This window comes from Tachypleus tridentatus, chromosome 7, assembly GCF_004210375.1.
Source record: "Tachypleus tridentatus isolate NWPU-2018 chromosome 7, ASM421037v1, whole genome shotgun sequence".
NCBI lineage: Eukaryota > Metazoa > Arthropoda > Merostomata > Xiphosura > Limulidae > Tachypleus > Tachypleus tridentatus.
Window position 1 is genome coordinate 43,453,934 of NC_134831.1, and position 18,486 is coordinate 43,472,419.

The window sequence follows — 18,486 nt, forward strand, 5'->3', positions numbered from 1 at the left end:
GCCGTGGAGACGTTATAACGTGACAGTCAATCCTACTATTCGTTGGTAAAAGAGTAGTCCAAGAGTTGGCAGTGGGCGGTGATGACCAACTGCCTTCCCTCTAGTCTTACACTTCTAAATTAGGGATGGCTAGCGCAGATAGTTCTCGTGCAATTTTGCGTGAAATTCAAAACAAAAACAAACCAAGCCAATGTAATTTTGTTCATTGGCTTAAAATCTGCGATAGTAATTGTCAAATAATTCACACCCGGTAATATCGAATCACGTATAATATTGCAAGTAACGTAACCTGATAATGAAATGACTTTCTTTTTTTTCAGTCTAGAGGTATTTTTGTTTTTATGCTGCTGAAACTTCATATGGAATAAACTCTTCACCATTTTTTTGTCCAAACGGCACCCTTTGATTGCTCTGTCACTTTGTTTATTAAAACATTACATGAGCACTTATTTTCTTAAAATAACCCATGCTAGTGAGTCCTAAATTATACTTGAGTTTATGCAAAAACTTATATTCAAGTTTCAAGCTAAAAGTTTTGGTTTAACGTATGTCAATTGTTAATAAAGCATATTTTGTCAAAATAGATTGAATATTGATAATATAGTAATTTTAATGAACTAAGCCTATTACATTACAGTATTGTAGTAGAGCTTGTAATTTACAAGCAGAACGTAAACTACAATCTGTTAAACTCACAGCATGTAGACCAGTGGTGCACAAACATTTTGAGTCAGGGGCCACAAACAGACTTCTTGTAACCTTTGGGGGCCACAAAAAAGTGAAGATTAAAATCGTTCCACAGTTGTTTCACACAAGATGGACATCACATTTGAGAACACACAAATAACGATTATATCAAAGAGTTTGCACATTATTTTAAGAAATGTTATGATACGTCAACTGTCACAAAGTCAGTGCGATGGATGGTGCTGCATGTCATCTACGAGCTTAGAAATATCCGGCTTGATGTTTGACGTTGAAAGACGCAAGACTGCTTCCAGGTGATCATCAGTCAGCTGATTGCGAGTGTTGTTTTTGTGCAGTTTTATATGCGAGAAAGCCTGTTCACAGCAGTACGTGCTGCCAAACATGCTGGTGTGGACAAGTGCGTTCTCTTTCAGATTAGCAAATGTATCAGGCAACGTTTTGTAAAAGTCAAGCAAACTGTTTCTCGGTAAATAGCACGCAGTTCATCAGATACCTGGAGATGTGTAAGTTTGAGCTGATATTCTGCTGACAAGTCATCCACTGACACACTGAACGGATCAGCAAAAAGTTTCAACAATCTGCATTGGTCAAAGTCATGAAACTGTGAATTGAAGGATTGAATCAAGGTATCTAGCTTCCCAACATAAACTTGTGTGTCAATGTCCTGATTCTTCTGTAGCTATGACTGAAAAGTGGGAAAGTGCACGAAGTTGTCTGATGCTGCTTGCTGCCGCAACAACTGCAACTTTGTCCTGAAAGCTTACACGTGATTTGAAAGCTGACAGTCAAGCTAATTTTTGCCTTGCAACTTCAAATTCAGATCGTTCAAGTGTTGTGTCATGTTGACCAGAAAGATCAAATCAGCTTGCCATGCTGGATCAGTCATGGAAATCACTTCTGTGTCTTTGTTCTTGTTTCTGAGGATGGTTACATTATATTATATCATATTATAATTATATCACCTCATTAATCGACTCCCAGAATCTTCTGAGCATCTTCCCTCGACTCAGCCAGTGTACTTTACAGTGATACACAAGGTCACCATAGTCTGAATCAATTTCTTTAAGAAGACTTCGAAACTGACGGTGATTGAGCCCTCGTGATTTAATGAAATTAATGGTTTTCGTCACCAATGCTATCAGTGCCTGAAAACTAAGTTCTTTACTGCACAGGTTCTGTTGGTGAATAATACAGTGCAACTTCACCAACTGTCTGTTCTGCTTTCCTCGATGCTTCATCAACAGTGTTACTAGCCCAGCCCGCTACTTTCTCCGGTCATGGCTGGTGCTCCATCAGTTGACACACCAGTTTCGTGAAATCCAATGAAACACTACTACACAGTCGTACTGTCTCCTTGAATAGAGCAGACCCAGTTGTCTCACCCTTCATGGAATCCATGCCGATTAGTTCCTCTGTGATATCAAACGATGACGACACACCATGAACAAAAACTACTAGCTGTGCTGCTGAAATGATGTCAGTCGACTCGTCTGCTGCCAACGAGAAGTAGACAAAGTTGGCTGCTATATTTGTAAGCTGTCTTGTCATGTCTACTGAGTGATGTGAAATTCTTTGTTGAACTGTTATACGATTCTAAGTCACCATCTGCAGCTCGCGAACTGCTTCCGTACACAACTTTTCCGATGCAGTAATCATACATTGCTTGACAAAATCACCATCAGTGAATGGTCGGCCAGATTTTGCTATCATCAACGAAATATCGTAACTGACCTCACATGCTGCACCTAAATCTGCTGACTGCTTTGAGAAAACGTTCTGCTGGTGATTCAGCGACCGCCGCAGAGAATCAGTTCGAGCTATTCGTTCATCACCGACAACGTTGTGGAAATCTTTATGATTCGACTCATTATGACGCTTTATATTGGATACCTTCGCCACTGCTACTGTCGAATAACACAGCAGACAAATCACGTTCTTTTGTTTTTGAACAAAACAGTATTGCGTAGTCCAATCATCATGAAACTATCGATTTTCGTCGTCAAATTTTCTTTTACAATAAGCTGTCATTTTTTTACGAAATAAAATTAAAATAGGGCTCGTAAGTAAATCTCGAAGAACAATTGGAACGCGTGGATTTCCTAATCACGGAAATATTACGTCATTGCGCTTATGCATTAACGAGATTTGCTTGTTAAATTTTCTTTATTGCTCGACACAAATATGGAACCATCCAGTATTTAATCTAATGCATATTCTTCTATAGCGCTTAATCTTCGCGCAGGCGCGAACCCTAAGCACGCGAACTGTCTATGTTTGTTTTTCCCGTTGGACATCGCGGGCTGGACTTTGTGCACTACTGATTGTAGACCTATCTGAGTAATGGCAACGCTTTTTATGGCAGAAATAATACTGCCAACTCAAACAATATTGTGTTTATTTTTCACGGAAATATTGTTAAGAAATTTTAACAATTCAAACCATAATTAACAAAACCTGCTAAGCATTTATGCCACATATTTATTTGATGCATTAAACTAATTGCCATGCAGCTTTCTTTTGGGATAAAGTCAGCTAACAAAGTAATTTTTGTTACTAATGGTGGGTTAATAACAATGATTATACATATAATAATAAATAAAGCGCATTTTACTTTTCTATTATTAAATTTACACTATTAATTTTATTAATGTATTGAGTTATAATACATAAAAATATTTGAACGTATGTATTCATATGTTCTTACATGGATTTGGGATAAGTAAAACATTGTGCGGAGACCTGGCATGGCCATGTGATTAGGGCGCTCGATTTGTAGCCTGAGAGTCGCAGGTTCGAATCCACATCACACGAAACAAGCTCGCCCTTTCAGCCGTGGGAGCGCTATAATGTACGATCAATCCCACTATTTGTTGATAAATGAGTAGCCCAGGAGTTGGCGGTGGATATTTATGACTAACTCCTTCCCTCTAGTCTTACATTGCTAAATTAGATGCGGCTCGCGCAGATTGTCATCACGTAGCTTTGCACAAAATTGGAAAACATACAAATAAACATTGTGTGGAAATCTCTGAAAAGCGAGAACAGTGGCCTGTCACAACGCCAAACTAACTTAATAATCTTTATTTACAAGAAATTTGTTTAACGTATGGAGCAGAAATGAAAATTTGAGAAGTTGTGCTGAACACTATAAGGTTGGTTGGTCGAAGGTAATTGATAGTACACTCTCACATAGCTGTGCGCCATGCCTCTTCAATGAAGCCCCGTTACCGCTACAACAATAAAAGTACAAAGGCTGTACTGTTGTTGCTAGATATCTATAGATATAGCGGTGCTTTCGCTACCGCTACTTTTGAAACCGACATTTTTCATGATAATTTATTAATAATAAATGATGCAAGAATGAAAAACGCAAGTTTATTGATAAATGGTAATGCTTTATTGTTACAATAACATAATACAGTCTTCTCAGAATAGTGAGAGGAAAGCAGCTGGCAACCATTCAATGATAGTATTAAAATAACATAACCTCAAAAATAAATGAACGTTATACAAGGAATAATAATAACTGACCTGATACGCTAATATGACATAACAACTTTCAAATATTAGAAACCACTGTTTCCCTTACTATTTGTTCGATTTCATTATTGCTTTAATTTGCTATTTAATTTCAGTAGAATCAACTTCTTGAAATTGTTATTAATCACTTCAGCTTTTTTTTTAGTTTCAAAATGTCTTTTTCTATCGAGAAAATGCGCTGCATGGAGTGGGTGTATTGAAGTGACTAATGAGATATTTAAAAGCTGATGGAGGGAACATGCTTGATTCTGCATCTTATGAAGTTGAGAGGTCTTTATTCAGAACATTGTTATTTGGTCTTTGCTACTTTAAGACGAATTACTTGCAGATTTTGCTTACTGTTTAACATACATGAATAAGTGTTCTTTGTCATCTTTTCAGATGCTTGAAAATTATGAAAAACCATTTAAGTCAGTTTTTGCTGAACTTTCATCATCACTATCTTCAATCTTCCTGAAAAATTTGATTCATCATTTGTTTTACCAAATTCTATCTATTGATATTAGTTAGTATATATAGAGACGCAATCTTGCGCTAAATGTTATTTGACAGAATGACGAAAGAAAATAAAGAGAAATGACGAAATAACGCCTGCTTGTCCAGAAAATAGATTCACGACAGCAAGTGCATCATATAACACATTTGATTGTTTTACGTAAGCGATATATAATGTAAATATGATTATATACAATGATTATACAAAACACAATATAGAAACTTATATATCACTATTATCTATTATAACAGATATGTAATAATATATAAAATAAATACGTTCATATATATTTTGTTATAAATAATAATGTATAGGATATAAGTATGATAATATACAATATAATAAATACACATACGTAAAACACAAAAGAAAAAACTGTCTGTCTGTCTGTTTGTCCATTCTCTAACTACTCCTAGGTCGTTGAACCAATATCAACCAAATTTTGTGCTATGATAGTTTAGTACAAGGGGCATGTTAATGGGGGTTAACAACTCTTTCTATCCCTATTATTGCTGTAACTGAGCATTTATTATCTTTTACTTATATTAACTGCAGACATAGATGGTGCCATATCCTTACGCAAACAAATATTGAATATCCTACAATACACAAAGGGTGGAGGAGGCCAGACAAATGTCTTATATATCTCGATGAGTGCGCTAGCACTTTTGTGGGGAAATGCGATGAAAAAATGGCCGCTACTATCCAACAATACATAAACTCAACTAAAGTTTCTGCTTCAACAGCCACAGTAAGGTTTATATGAAGAGCCGTTTCTTAAGTTATACCTACTTTGTTCTTTGACCTGTGAAAATTTAATTTCGAAAGACATTTCTTCGGCCAATAACAGTCATCTTAATTATTCACGTGAAAGACTTTGAAAGGACATTAAGAACTGGGCGTTGAAAGCGGATAACAGAAAGCACTTTCAATGTCATTACCTTGGACGCTACATCTTACTACAAAGCCACCTTGACCATTGCACAGCGAAAACCATGCTTTAAGTATATAAATACAGAGATCTTAAGCCTTATACAAAACTTTTAGTAAGGTAATAATGAATACTGTAATAATATGTTATGTTATAAATAAATTATATGGAAGTTGGAATTATTGTGTTATTTATCATAGCATCCTACCACTCATACACATTTTTAGAGTTCATAGCTCGAACGAAGGGGGGGGCTCTCAGCTTATTTAAATATATAAGGACAAACTTCTCTGAGTCTACTGTGTCAACCTCAACCAAAACTTTTATGAGAACACTGTGAACTATGGGAATTCTTATTAGGGGGTTAAAATCGAACTTAACCATATTTCTGTTTTGTAAGGCATGTTGACTAATTTCTTTCAACCCATTGAGTCAATCTCAAATAGCATTGGCAGGTTGACGCTTTAGACTATGTTAAATATTCTAAAAGAATTCAGGGTCAAAGTATGAAAGTTGTAGGATTATTTCTGAAACAAAAATGCTTTTCATTGCCAATGAGATTTAGGTTGTTCAAGGGTAGAATTACGTAAAAATCTTAAAATATTTATATGTTGGTAGAAGGAAAACAAACAGCAAATGTTGTTTATGAAGAAGCTTTGTCATTTATATAAAATTTTAAGATAAATTTTATGTTAAAGTTATTATTTCGAAATGCATGATCGCTGTTATAGTAACATTGTTTTAATTAAGTTTAAACATTCCCAATCAGTTGATGGGTATTTCACGTTGTGTATGATATATCACGATCAATAATAATGTATGTTTGAAACTTTCTTAAGTAATTACCCTGCATGAAATATAAACTAACTGGTTCGTACAAATATAGTCTATTATCAACTGAAACGCAAGAAAAGTTTGTGTTAGACCTGTCCAGCTCAGGTGTTATTTAATCAAACATTTAGCAGTACTTCTAAATTAAATTTTTACATAAAAGTAAATTAATAAATATTCTAAGTTAATATTAAGTTAAACTGAATATATAGACAGTAAATATTAAATATAACAATATTACAAACAAACACAAAGAACGCTCTATATACGTTATATATTATTACGTCATGGATAGCCGGAAAGCCGTCGCTGAAGATCGAATCAACTGAATATGTCAGGTAACAAAAGTGAGCCTAAGGCCGACAATTTATTTTTATAAAATTATACGAATGATTTATTTACTATTAAAAATGTAGCGAGTATCGCTTGCATAGAAGGAAAATGGGGTGACACTATCTAAAATTGTTATACATTTTCAATTGTAGCGTCTTTCCACTAGTTGAAATAGCTAACAGTGGGCTATCTGTGCTCTGCCCACGACGGGTATCGAAATTTGGTTTCTAGCGTAGTCCGTAGATACTCCGCTATGCCACTGGGGGGCATTAGCGTTGCAAGTCCATAGATTTACAACTACACCACTGGCTTGTGACAAAACACTGATCTCTACATATCGCCTGTAAAAGAACGTTGATCTTCTCATGTGTATTATCAATGTAATATTTATTACATTTATTATTATCATAATATCAAATTATAAAATGTGATCTTTTTAATCTATCACAACATAGAGTTATTTTCTCATGTGACTTGTGATTGAAATATTCTTTGCTTTGATAAAATATTTGTGATAAAAACTGATTCCCTGCTTAAGACTTGTATTACAACTACTCTTGTTATCAGGTTTTAGTGGACATTTTCTACTTTGTGATGTGGGTGGTAAAACAGTCTGTCCATAAACTAATAGCGTTGTTTACAGTATCTTTACTTGAGACGTCTTATTAGACAAAACACTCATTTACTTGTGAAAAAGAAGTGAAGGAAATATTGGTATGTATGGAATCTTTGGTGGCTTTATTTTTGGATGTTGTTAAGCGAAAAGCTTCATAACAGACTAGCTATGATAGAAAATATATTAGTTATAGACCAGATTAAGATACGGAAATATTCATAGTGAAGAAAAATGGAGGAATCTGGAAGACTGGAAAAATAGGAGACGAAAGGAAAATGAATGGACATTATTACATGTACAATTGATAAAAACAAGCTGCAAAACCACACAGAAATCCCTACATAAGTAGTCAATAAGTACTGAGTAAACCATACTAGTTTATCGTTATTAGCTATTCTTAAGACTGTATAGCACTATTCAGTTGAAATCCTTTCACTAAAACCTGAATTCATGCAACTAGTAGGAATTCATCAATTCAGTTGTGGATACAAGTTATTCTTGGAAAGATTTGGCAACTTCTGTACTGGTTTTTATAAGGTTTTGTATACTGATCCCTAACTTGTACGTTTTGACATTGACATCCTTATACCATATATACTGAATGTTATAAAATTTTATTTATTAATCGTTTCGTCTGTTTTTTTAAACAATTTTATTGTAGTAGCCTGATAAGTGAAAACTGTTTTTATTTTTATAATCCAATGGTGATATATATTGTTAATATCATATCAGTTTTGCGTTCTTTTTGCCCTTGCCATTCCTGCATCACTTTACAAAATGTTTTTATTACTTGCTTTGTAATGTTTCACCCTGATTGAAAGTTAGCATATTGTATGAATGTGTGTAATAACATTTAATAATATATGGGTTGTTTTTCTTTAATTCTTTTAATCGCATATAATATATGAATTGAGTACTTTATGTATTACAGTCACCTAATGCTCATTTATTATTGACTAGTAATTCCGGTCTCACTCTGTATTTAAGCCTTTTAAAGGAACACCATATTTCTATAAGAAAGCTGACTTCAAGGTGTAATTTATATTAGAATTATGATTATTTTAGCGTATATTAAGCACTATCATGCTTAGTTATAGACTGTTTTCAAGCACTCTGTCACTCTTCACACATTTGTTTAGCGGGAGAAAGGAAAAAAACATAAAAAAGGTGGACACTTTGATTCTTTAGGCAGTTTCTACTTTATCCACGTTTCTCAATAATATTAGAAGTTTCACAAGCTGTGAAACACTCAATGATGACAATTAAGTACTCAAATTAAGATTATAACTCAACTTTAGTTGTTATATGTATGTACCATAAACAGACAAACTGAATGCTGCAGCCATTTTGTTCTTGGCCCATCCTTACAAACTAAGCACTGCCACTAAGATGGGATTGAAAATGGATGCAAAAATTACAAAAAAGAAAGAATACGAATAGACTGGAAACTAAGGAAATCAGAACTGGGAAGAAGATGATATGTAGGAAAAATAATGGAGGAAATATGCAATTATAAAGAATAACGAGTAAAAGAAGAAAATAAAAAGAACTAAAATAGTAATAAATAAATGGATAATGAGAAATGTAAATTATTGCATTAGATTAGAATACAAATGTGATACCAAGAAACGAAGAAAGGAGAAAATAGAATGAATTGTAGAAGAAAACCTATCACTTCGTAAAGGGAAAATTCTCTACGGAAAAACCAATTCAATATTATGTAAATGTTCTTTCCACATTTTAATATCGAAACAAGAAGTAGGACATGTTAAATATACAAATATCATTAATATGTCCTTTGTCCAATTGGCTGAACGTTCTTGGTCAATCAGTCTAATAAAATATGGTGTGGGTGTAATGAGTGCTTATCAAATAAATAAAATATTTTGTTTAATTTCACAAAATATTTTTCAAAATGTTAAACTTCTCTTCACATTTTTTATTGTTGAATCCAATAAAAATTCAAATATATTAATTAAGAATTTGTTTGTATTTAATTATATAAAAATTCATTTGTTTAGAATCTCCATTTATAATGGCCTTACTTTAGGTACCTCTACCACTTTTATTTTCCCCCCTTAGTGGCATAGCGGCATGTCTGTGGACTCACACCACTATAAAACCGGGCTTGGATACTCGTGATGGGCAGAGCACAGATAGCCCATTGTGTAGCTTGGTTCTTAATTCCAGATGATCAATTAATCAGTAATTTATTGAAGTGAAATGTTTAACATTTACTCGAATTTTTGTAGAAAATTTTAAGATCGGATATTAAATTACAAAAAATAACGAAGCCATGGAACCAATGAGATTAATGTTAGCGATAAAATTCACCATATACTGCAGTATATTTATTTTAAATGGTTGATTAGGAATTTAAAATTAGAGGTGTGTGTAAAAATACCAATACAGATTTTCTTTTGTCTGTCGCAAGTCAATTTCCAAGAAAATGTTCGTTTAATATCACAGAAAACAAACATTCGGAATGCTGTTTGTATGCAGTACAAATTAAAATTTCAGGACTTCTAGGTAAGGTGTTAAACCAAAGGTGTCACTAGCTGCTTAAAAGATTTTGGGATCGGGCCCATGGGTGCGAGAATTATCAGCGTTTCAATACGACATCCATCATGGTTTTCTATTCACATTTTTTAAGGACACCAACTGGTTTCATGTAGCAGTGTCTAACAAAGTTTCGATCGGTATTACACTCAAAGCTTCCTGGGAAGCAGCTTGTGACAGTTAAAAGGTAAATCTCAAAAATTATGTTTTAATATTTTTAATGAATTCATAATGGGCTAACTAAGGGGAATGTGCGTCTGTGAAGAGGAGAGGAGGATACAATTTAATGAACTTCATAAAATTCTCAGTATCCTCAACACATTATGTATTTATGGGCTGAAAGGTCAGTTCAGAAACTTCGAGGTTCAAGAAAAGCCGTCCTTAATTTTGAACTAACAAATAAACAAACTGATTCATAACTCCGCATCACAGCTAATAGGCCACGCTTGAAGCTGGTTTATGCCTTCAATAAAACTAATGTTCAAAGATTAGTTGAGTATTAACAGACGAAATAAATTAAGTAACTGTTTTAGAACATGAAAGGATATTATGATCTAGAATTAAGTACAGTTTCAAAACGACTGAACTAAATTTTTATATTCACTTTTGTGAAATATTTATAGTAGAAAAAACACAGTCGTAAATTAAAAAAAAATCAGTGTTTTACCTTTCCTTTCTTTTTGTGGTTCTAAAGGTTTAATTCAAAATATATTGTTTTGAATGCTAATGAGTCTCTCTTATCAGATATCGTTCGTGATTATTTTTTTAAAGGGCCCGGCATCCCCGTCGTGCCAAACATGCTCGCCTTTTTAGCCGTGGGGATGTTATAATGTGACGGTCAATCCCACTATTCGTTGGTAAAAAAGTAGCCCAGGAGTTGGCGGTGGGTGGTGATGACTAGCTGCTTTCCCTCTAGTCTTACACTGCTAAATTAGGGACGGCTAGCACAGATAGCCCTCGAGTAGCTTTGTGCGAAATTCAAAAAACGAACGAAAACGAAAAACGAATTATTTCTTAAAGAATAAAAAATATCGTAGATGTGTGAAAAAAATTTTCTTTTACCTGTAAAGACTGAAAGAGAAATATTTATGCAAAAAAACAACAGGAAAACAATGGTTATATAGAAGTTACGTCCCAGGTTGAGAGGAAGATAACATGGATGATTGTAGGTCATTTATGGAGGTAATCAGTATGGAAAGATAAACATAAGGGTCATCACATCCTTAGACCTAAATAAGCTCGAAGTTACTTATACCGATAAGTTAGTTAGACTTCTACAGTTATTTTTTCACCTATGTATAGGGCTATTGATTATTGATTATTTTTTGTGTATCCACAAAACCTGATCTCTGCTGGAACAAAAAATCGTTATAAACCAATATAGTTGAACAAAAAAATTGAAACATGAAGTAAACTTTTTCGTATTATATATCCTTAAATCTATGTCAATGAATGCTTGTAGTTAAATACTGCACTTTGACTGTAAGTTCTAAATTAAACCAGTCAAACATTTTGCCAACAGCTAGTGAGTGACCCTGTTTTTGTGCTCCGTACATGAAACAAATATTTATACATAATTTATATATTATATTTAAGCTGCAAATACCCTTATAATGGGAAATTAAGTAATCAAAACACATTTTATGTTTAAAGGACAGAATACTTAACTTGCAAATTTTATAATGAAGCAAAACCAAATAAACAACAAACAGGTGCGATATACTTTTCTTGGAATTTCAGCAAATGAATGGTGAGCTATGGTGTTAAATTATTAAACTTGATTTTGATTTATTTTGTTCTGAATTTCGATCAAAGCTGCACGAGGGTTATCTGCACTAGCAGTCCCTAAGTTAGCAGTGTAAGACTAGAGGGAAGGCAGCTATTCATCACCACCCGCCGCCAACTCTTGGGCTACTCTTTTACCAACGAATAATGGGATTAATCGTCACGTTATAACGCCCCCATGGCTGGAAGGGCGAGCATGTTTGGTGTGACGGGGATTCGAACCCGCGACCCTTAGATTACGAGTAAAACGCCTTAATTCACCTGGCCATCCCGGGCCTTACTGAGCTTGAAGATAAGATGTTATCGTGAAAAAGTAGTAATAATATTTTATTTATTAATTTGAACTTTTACTTTATACGTATGTATAGAGAAGACATAGCCTAATATTTTAGTAGAGGATACCATAACAAAAAGTACATGCTAATTAAAATGTGATTTTAAGCCATTTGTGTAAAAACTAAACAGATGACACAGTAAGTAGCGGTAATGTTCTTTGTTTCGAGTTTAAATCATTTTTCAAAAACCTTTAATTTGAATAAGACAAAACAGTTGTAGCATGTTCTCTACATGCATATTTGATAAGTATACAAGAACTATCGTTGTAAAGATAATAATTATATAATCTAAGTTTTTTTTGCTTTTTTTGTAAATATAGAAAATTTTATTTGTACCATTAGGGGATACGTGCCTATATTAAAATGTTGTTTCTCCTGTTCCCGTATTGTCTGTTGTTGGTTTTAATTAAGCACAAAGCTACACAATGGGCTATCTGTGCTCTGCCCACCATGGGAATCGAAATCCGGGTTTTAGCGTTGTAAGTCCGCAGACATACCGCGGAGCTACTAGTGTGCGTCTGTCCTTTGCAGTAGGTTTTTGTTCCATATTCGTAACTAAGGAAAATAATTGTTTTAGGGAAAAATATCAGGAAACGGGTTCGTCAATGCTGTCATTGAATTATCTGTTGTTATAAAGTCGTTCTGTAAAATACGAAAATTGTTAATTTAGTATTGTTTTTGTTGCGTCATTTGGAACTTTCAGGTTTGGAGGTGTATTCGGCTTTGTTACGGGGGCTGATAATTAAAGAAAGAAACAAGTATTTCATTACATGTGTTTTAAATAATCTTCGTCATTAATGCATGGACGATTGACACGAAGGAAATGATAGTAAAGGATGTAACGTTGGTAAGTTTGCTGTAATATCAAAATAAGTGAGAGCTGTGAGTTTGTCGACTTGTAGTGCACCGATATTCATAAATGTTTGTTTATAATAGTGACGTATATGCTGAGTAAAGAAACGGTCTAGTGAGAAACATGCTACATGAAGTTCAAACAAGAGTGAAAGTTGAAAAGAAATGTAATTAATTTGTTCGACAAGTGTTCTTCTGAAATAATGTCCATGATGTATTTAATCTTAAAGTTAGGTGAAATACGTTCAACGTGCCCAACAAACACCTTTGTGCAAGAAGGTCCCACTTTGGTTCCCATTTTAACTCCACAATAATGTTTTGTGTGTATCGTTGTTGAAAGACAAATAATTCATATTTAAGATCAATTCTGTTAGGCTAAGGATTGCGTCTGGAAATGGATCTTTTATCCAAGAAAGAACTTAGTATGTTTAAGTCTTTCATTCTGTAGAATTACAAGGTATAGATGAACGAAAAAATCGCAACCTTTTGAAGTACATTAGAGGAATTTTTTCTAAAAGTAGGAAATTTCAGAGCAATTAGAGAAAACGAGTCTAAAATCCTTCAAATATTTTCTGATCTGGTACTTTGAAAGTGGAAACAATGGGGCTATCAAGGTTGTGAGTTTGTGTATTTGGGGAGTGGATAAAAATAGGCAACCTAGGGTTAGATAGTATAAGACTATAAGCTGAAGAAAGAATGAGATTATTGCATATTTGTCTTTGGCACTCTATGGTCTTAATAACACCATTATCAGAAAAAAGTTGGCAAAAAAGAAGGCGGTCAGAAAGTTGCTTCTCAGGATAACATATGTATAGATATTTTCTTCAGACAATGAAGGGTTTTACTTTAGCTGCTGGTTTGATTATGATGCCATTATGACCTTTGAAATTTCCCGTTCGTCTGTATGGAAGTGTGTTGAAGCTGTAGCTGAAATGTTGACAGCGTTGATCTATTCATGACAAATGTGTACAAGATCAACACCTGTTGGAGTATCCCAGAAGTTGGGGTTCATAGGCTTGATCTTTGTTAGAAAGTTTCTAGCAGTTCGGGTGTTTCGCTTTCAACGTGAGATGACTGTACTGAAAAGAAAAAGAAGGTGTGTATGGGGTCTCATCGTTTGTGTTTGAGAGATTGACATTTGCTCTCTCGTTGCTATTCTGGGAATGGGCTTGTAAATGATGTATTCGGAAACCGCACGATGCGTTCATGGAAAGTATATTAATCTTGTAATGTTTTGGTACGGCAAAAAATGGAATTTGTACTTAAGATAGACATTTCAGCATTTAAAATTTTTAATTCCGCTGGAATATTGACATCTCTAATGCCCTTACGCACAGACTCGATATATGGTGGCAGAGTTGAACAAGGCGTCAAGTTAAAAGTGGGTCTAACTGACAGAGTTTGGACCCCTCATTATTTTTCAAAAAATTATAATAATATCGTTATAAAGTTGAACCTTCTGATGAATAGAGACTATAAGATAATTTCCTCACGATTCGTGCAAATGATCTCTGCAAAAACTTAAATTACAATCGCCACTGTCACGTATATTCCGAAACATTGTTAGTAAGTATAATACTATTTGAGCATAAGTTGAAAAACCTGCTTATTTTTACTTGAAAGTCAGGGTACTGAACTGCATGAATATGAATTCGGAAACCCTTAGGTGAAACGTAATTTCTTAAATAAATAAATTAATTAAATGTGATTGGCCAACTTGGATTTACGAGAAGTTGGCTGGAACATGTAAGGCTTAGTTTAGTAATTTTCACAATAAATGTCATTAATATCGATAAAATATATTTATTAATCTAATGTTACGTCCGTGCTGAACCTAATAGATGGCATTATATTAAAAACAAACAAGTAACTATTAATTTACCTGAGTGTGACTGTATGACACAATCAAAACAAACTTTCTTTGAAGATCACTTTTATAGTGAAAATTGACAGTTTCTTCTAAATAAGTTTGGTGCGGCATCGCGTAGTAGTTGCTGTAGTACTAGAAGTTATCATGTTGTGAAGAAAATACATCTTTTAATGGCTTGTTTAGTTCATATTACCGAATGAACTTACTTTTTGTAAGCAAGTTCTTTTTTTAAAGCTTTTTTAAATACAGATTACACGGATAACTTACTTTTATCAGTAGGTTATTTTTTATTTGTTTTTGTAGTACACATTACACAAAAAACTTACATAAACGAAAGTTTTGTTTGTTTTTTGTTTGTAAATACGTCTTTTCAGATCTAATTTAATATATGTAGTTTGGTTTTTGTTAAGCGCAAACTTACACAATTGGCTCTCTGTAGTTGTAGCTACCGCGAGTACTGAAACCTGATTTTTAGCGTTATAAGCCTTCAGACGTTGATAGATGAACGAAAAAATTGCAACCTTTTGAAGTACATTAGAGGATTTTTTTTAAAAGTAGGAAATTTCAGAGCAATTAGAGAAAACAAGTCTAAAATCCTTCAAATATTTTCTGATCTCGCACTTTGAAAGCGGAAACAATGGGGCTGTCAAAGTTGTGGATTTGTGAATTTGGTGGGTAGATAAAAATAGGCAACCTAGGGTTAGGTAGTATAAGACTATGAGATTAAGAATGAATGTGTAGTTCTGAGATGGAGGTTTAAGGCTTAGCAAAAAAGATTACGTCATTACATATTATTATAAAGAAGAAAACCAATATACCCGTGTTTCTCTATTACATATTATTATCAAGAAAAAGCAATTATATATCAACATATATGTCATCAACTTTAAAGCTTAGCTTAAAATATTTCTTTATTAAGAATATACTAACCCAAGCATGCTTTTGCAAGTAAATGTAATGTTAAGATTTTTGTCCTTAAAGGTGTATTTTGTCACTACGAAGGAAGAAAGTATTATTGAAACCATGACGTGGTATGCCTGAAACGTTTCTTGTTAGATATTACTATTATTGAGAAATAAATTGTGTGTATCAAATAGTGTGTGTTTTGAACCTAACTTTAAGGGCTTTTACTGTTAGAGACAAAATTAAGAAACCCTATAATTCGAGATCTTTCTAAAAATAGACTTTTTTCTTCATTAGTTTGGTACTGATGAGTCTTCTGGTGGATCAGGGATAAGTTTTCGCACTTACAAAGCTAAATTTCTAGGTTCGATTATCCTCAGGAGAACAGAGTGCAAATAGCACATTGTGTTGTTTAGCACTAAAAAACAAAAATGAGAACAGCTCCTGATGAAGAAACTTCTACTTTTCAAAAGCACTTATGTTATAGCTTTTTATTTGTTTTCAATTGAGTTTCTTATTAAACGTGTTTTGCTAGCATCACGATGGTTAAATTATTAAATACGACCCCCTCCGGTTATGTTTGGGAGTTCATGTAACGGGTTTTATAGCTGTACTCTTGTTTGTTTTTAGGCGTCTTTGAACAGACAAACAACAATGTATTACTGAACGTTCTACTCCTAATTGACATGACCACAAGTAATCGTTCCCTCCCCTACTGTGTTGTACCAGTGTTAGTTTTATCCAGTAATTATTATAGCAGCTTCGGACCAGTCTTTAAGGAAATGTATATACTCAACGAATTGCATGGTCTGTGATTAAATGGCTGGATTTGTCGGTAAAAGGAACAGCCCGAAGCATGACCTACAAACTTTCCGCCATAACTAGCCCTAACCAGTCAAGCAGGACCCTATTTGAGCCAAACAGGCGTGTTCATAGGAATTGGCTTTTCTAACAAGTACAAGATGCCCTACTAACATACAGAAGTTTCGAAGTAATGTATTACACTCCTTTACAAAAGAAACAAGTCATCATCTAAATGAAGCTTGAAACATTTTAAGCATTCTATTCTTCATTCAAACACCTCGAAATGTTCTTTTTTGTTATTAGAAGAAACATAATTTGTTACTTTCGTAAGAAGCATTATTTGAGACCTATAACTCGTATTATAATAATATTACAAATATATGTAACATGGACTAAAACATAAGATGAAAAATGAAACTTTGTAATACCTGAATTATTTCATATTTCTTAGATATTCGAGTGGAATGTTTGAGATTTTTGGGAATTAAGGAAATCCACTTCACTGTACTCGCTATATTAGGTATACGTATTAGCTAAACTAAACATGTAGGTATCGCTAAAGATAAAGAATTAAAATTATACAGGCGTTTAAGGTGATTAAAAGTGTTGCGCTAAAAATGACCTCTGACGGAAAAGCAGGATGACGACCGGCATCACTCCAATAAATAAACGGTATATGGAAATGTAAAGATATAATCCCATAATGGTAGATAAATACCACAACCATAATTTTACATGCACGTGCAGTGACACAGTGGTAAGTCTGCTGACTAAAACTGCTAAAAACCAGGTTTCGATATCCTTGGTGAGCAGAGCACGGATAGACCATTGTGTAGCTTTGTGCTTAATTCCAACTAACCAACCAACCAAAACTATATAAGGGCTATCTGCGCTGGCCGTTCCTGATTTTTGAACTGAATTGCTAAAGGGCAGGTAACCAGTTAATTGCAGCTACATCTGATTTTGGGGGTACTCTAATTGGATACTGGAATTTACCTGTTAGTCTCATAAAGCATTTTCGTTCCCAAAGAACGGAGAGCAATTTTTCAACAACTGATACAGAACTCTTGAATTCGCACTCCGGCTCGCTTAACCCTAAACCACGCCTATTGTTAAGAGGATGGAATAATGACTTTAGAGTAGTTGCGCTATAGATTATAAGTGTTGTTAACCAGCTATCCTGACCTTGACATTAAGTAGAAATTATACGGTTCTGACAAAATTAACTGGTTTTAGTTGCGTAAGGTAAACTCTTCGTAAAATAGAAATTACTGAACAGGTTGTATTTTATCCCTTTTTACCAGAGTTAATAGTTGTTAATGTAAGTGCTAAGATAACGGTTGGGCCCGGCACAGCCAGGTGGGTTAAGGCGTGCGACTCGTAATTTGAGGGTCGCGGGTTCGCATTCCCGTCGCACCAAACATGCTCGCCTTTTCATCCGTGGGGGCATTATAATGTAAAGGTCAATCCCACTATTCGTTCATAAAAGAGTAGCCCAAGAGTTGGCGGTGGGTGGTGGTGACTAGTTGCCTTCTCTCTAGTCTTACACTGCTAAATAAGGGACAGCTAGCGCAGATAGCCCTCGAATAGCTTTGCACGAAATTCAAAAACAAAAACAAAACAGATTAAGGTTGACTATTAAATGTATCCTGAGGACAATATGGCCTGATTAACAAAGGTCATAATCCTTTTTTCTTGTTTTACCGAGTTGTTAATATATATGGAGATTTCACAAATGATCAAAGAAATTGAGTTAAAGGTGAAGAATTTGCAAGATATTCTAATTATATTTTTACATTGAAAATCCTCATTTAAGTGATTAAGATTTTATATCGTTCATTACCGATACGATTCACATGTTATTTCAAATTGTTTAATCTTATATGTTTGCTTACATCAAAATTTAATGTAGAGAACCGATTA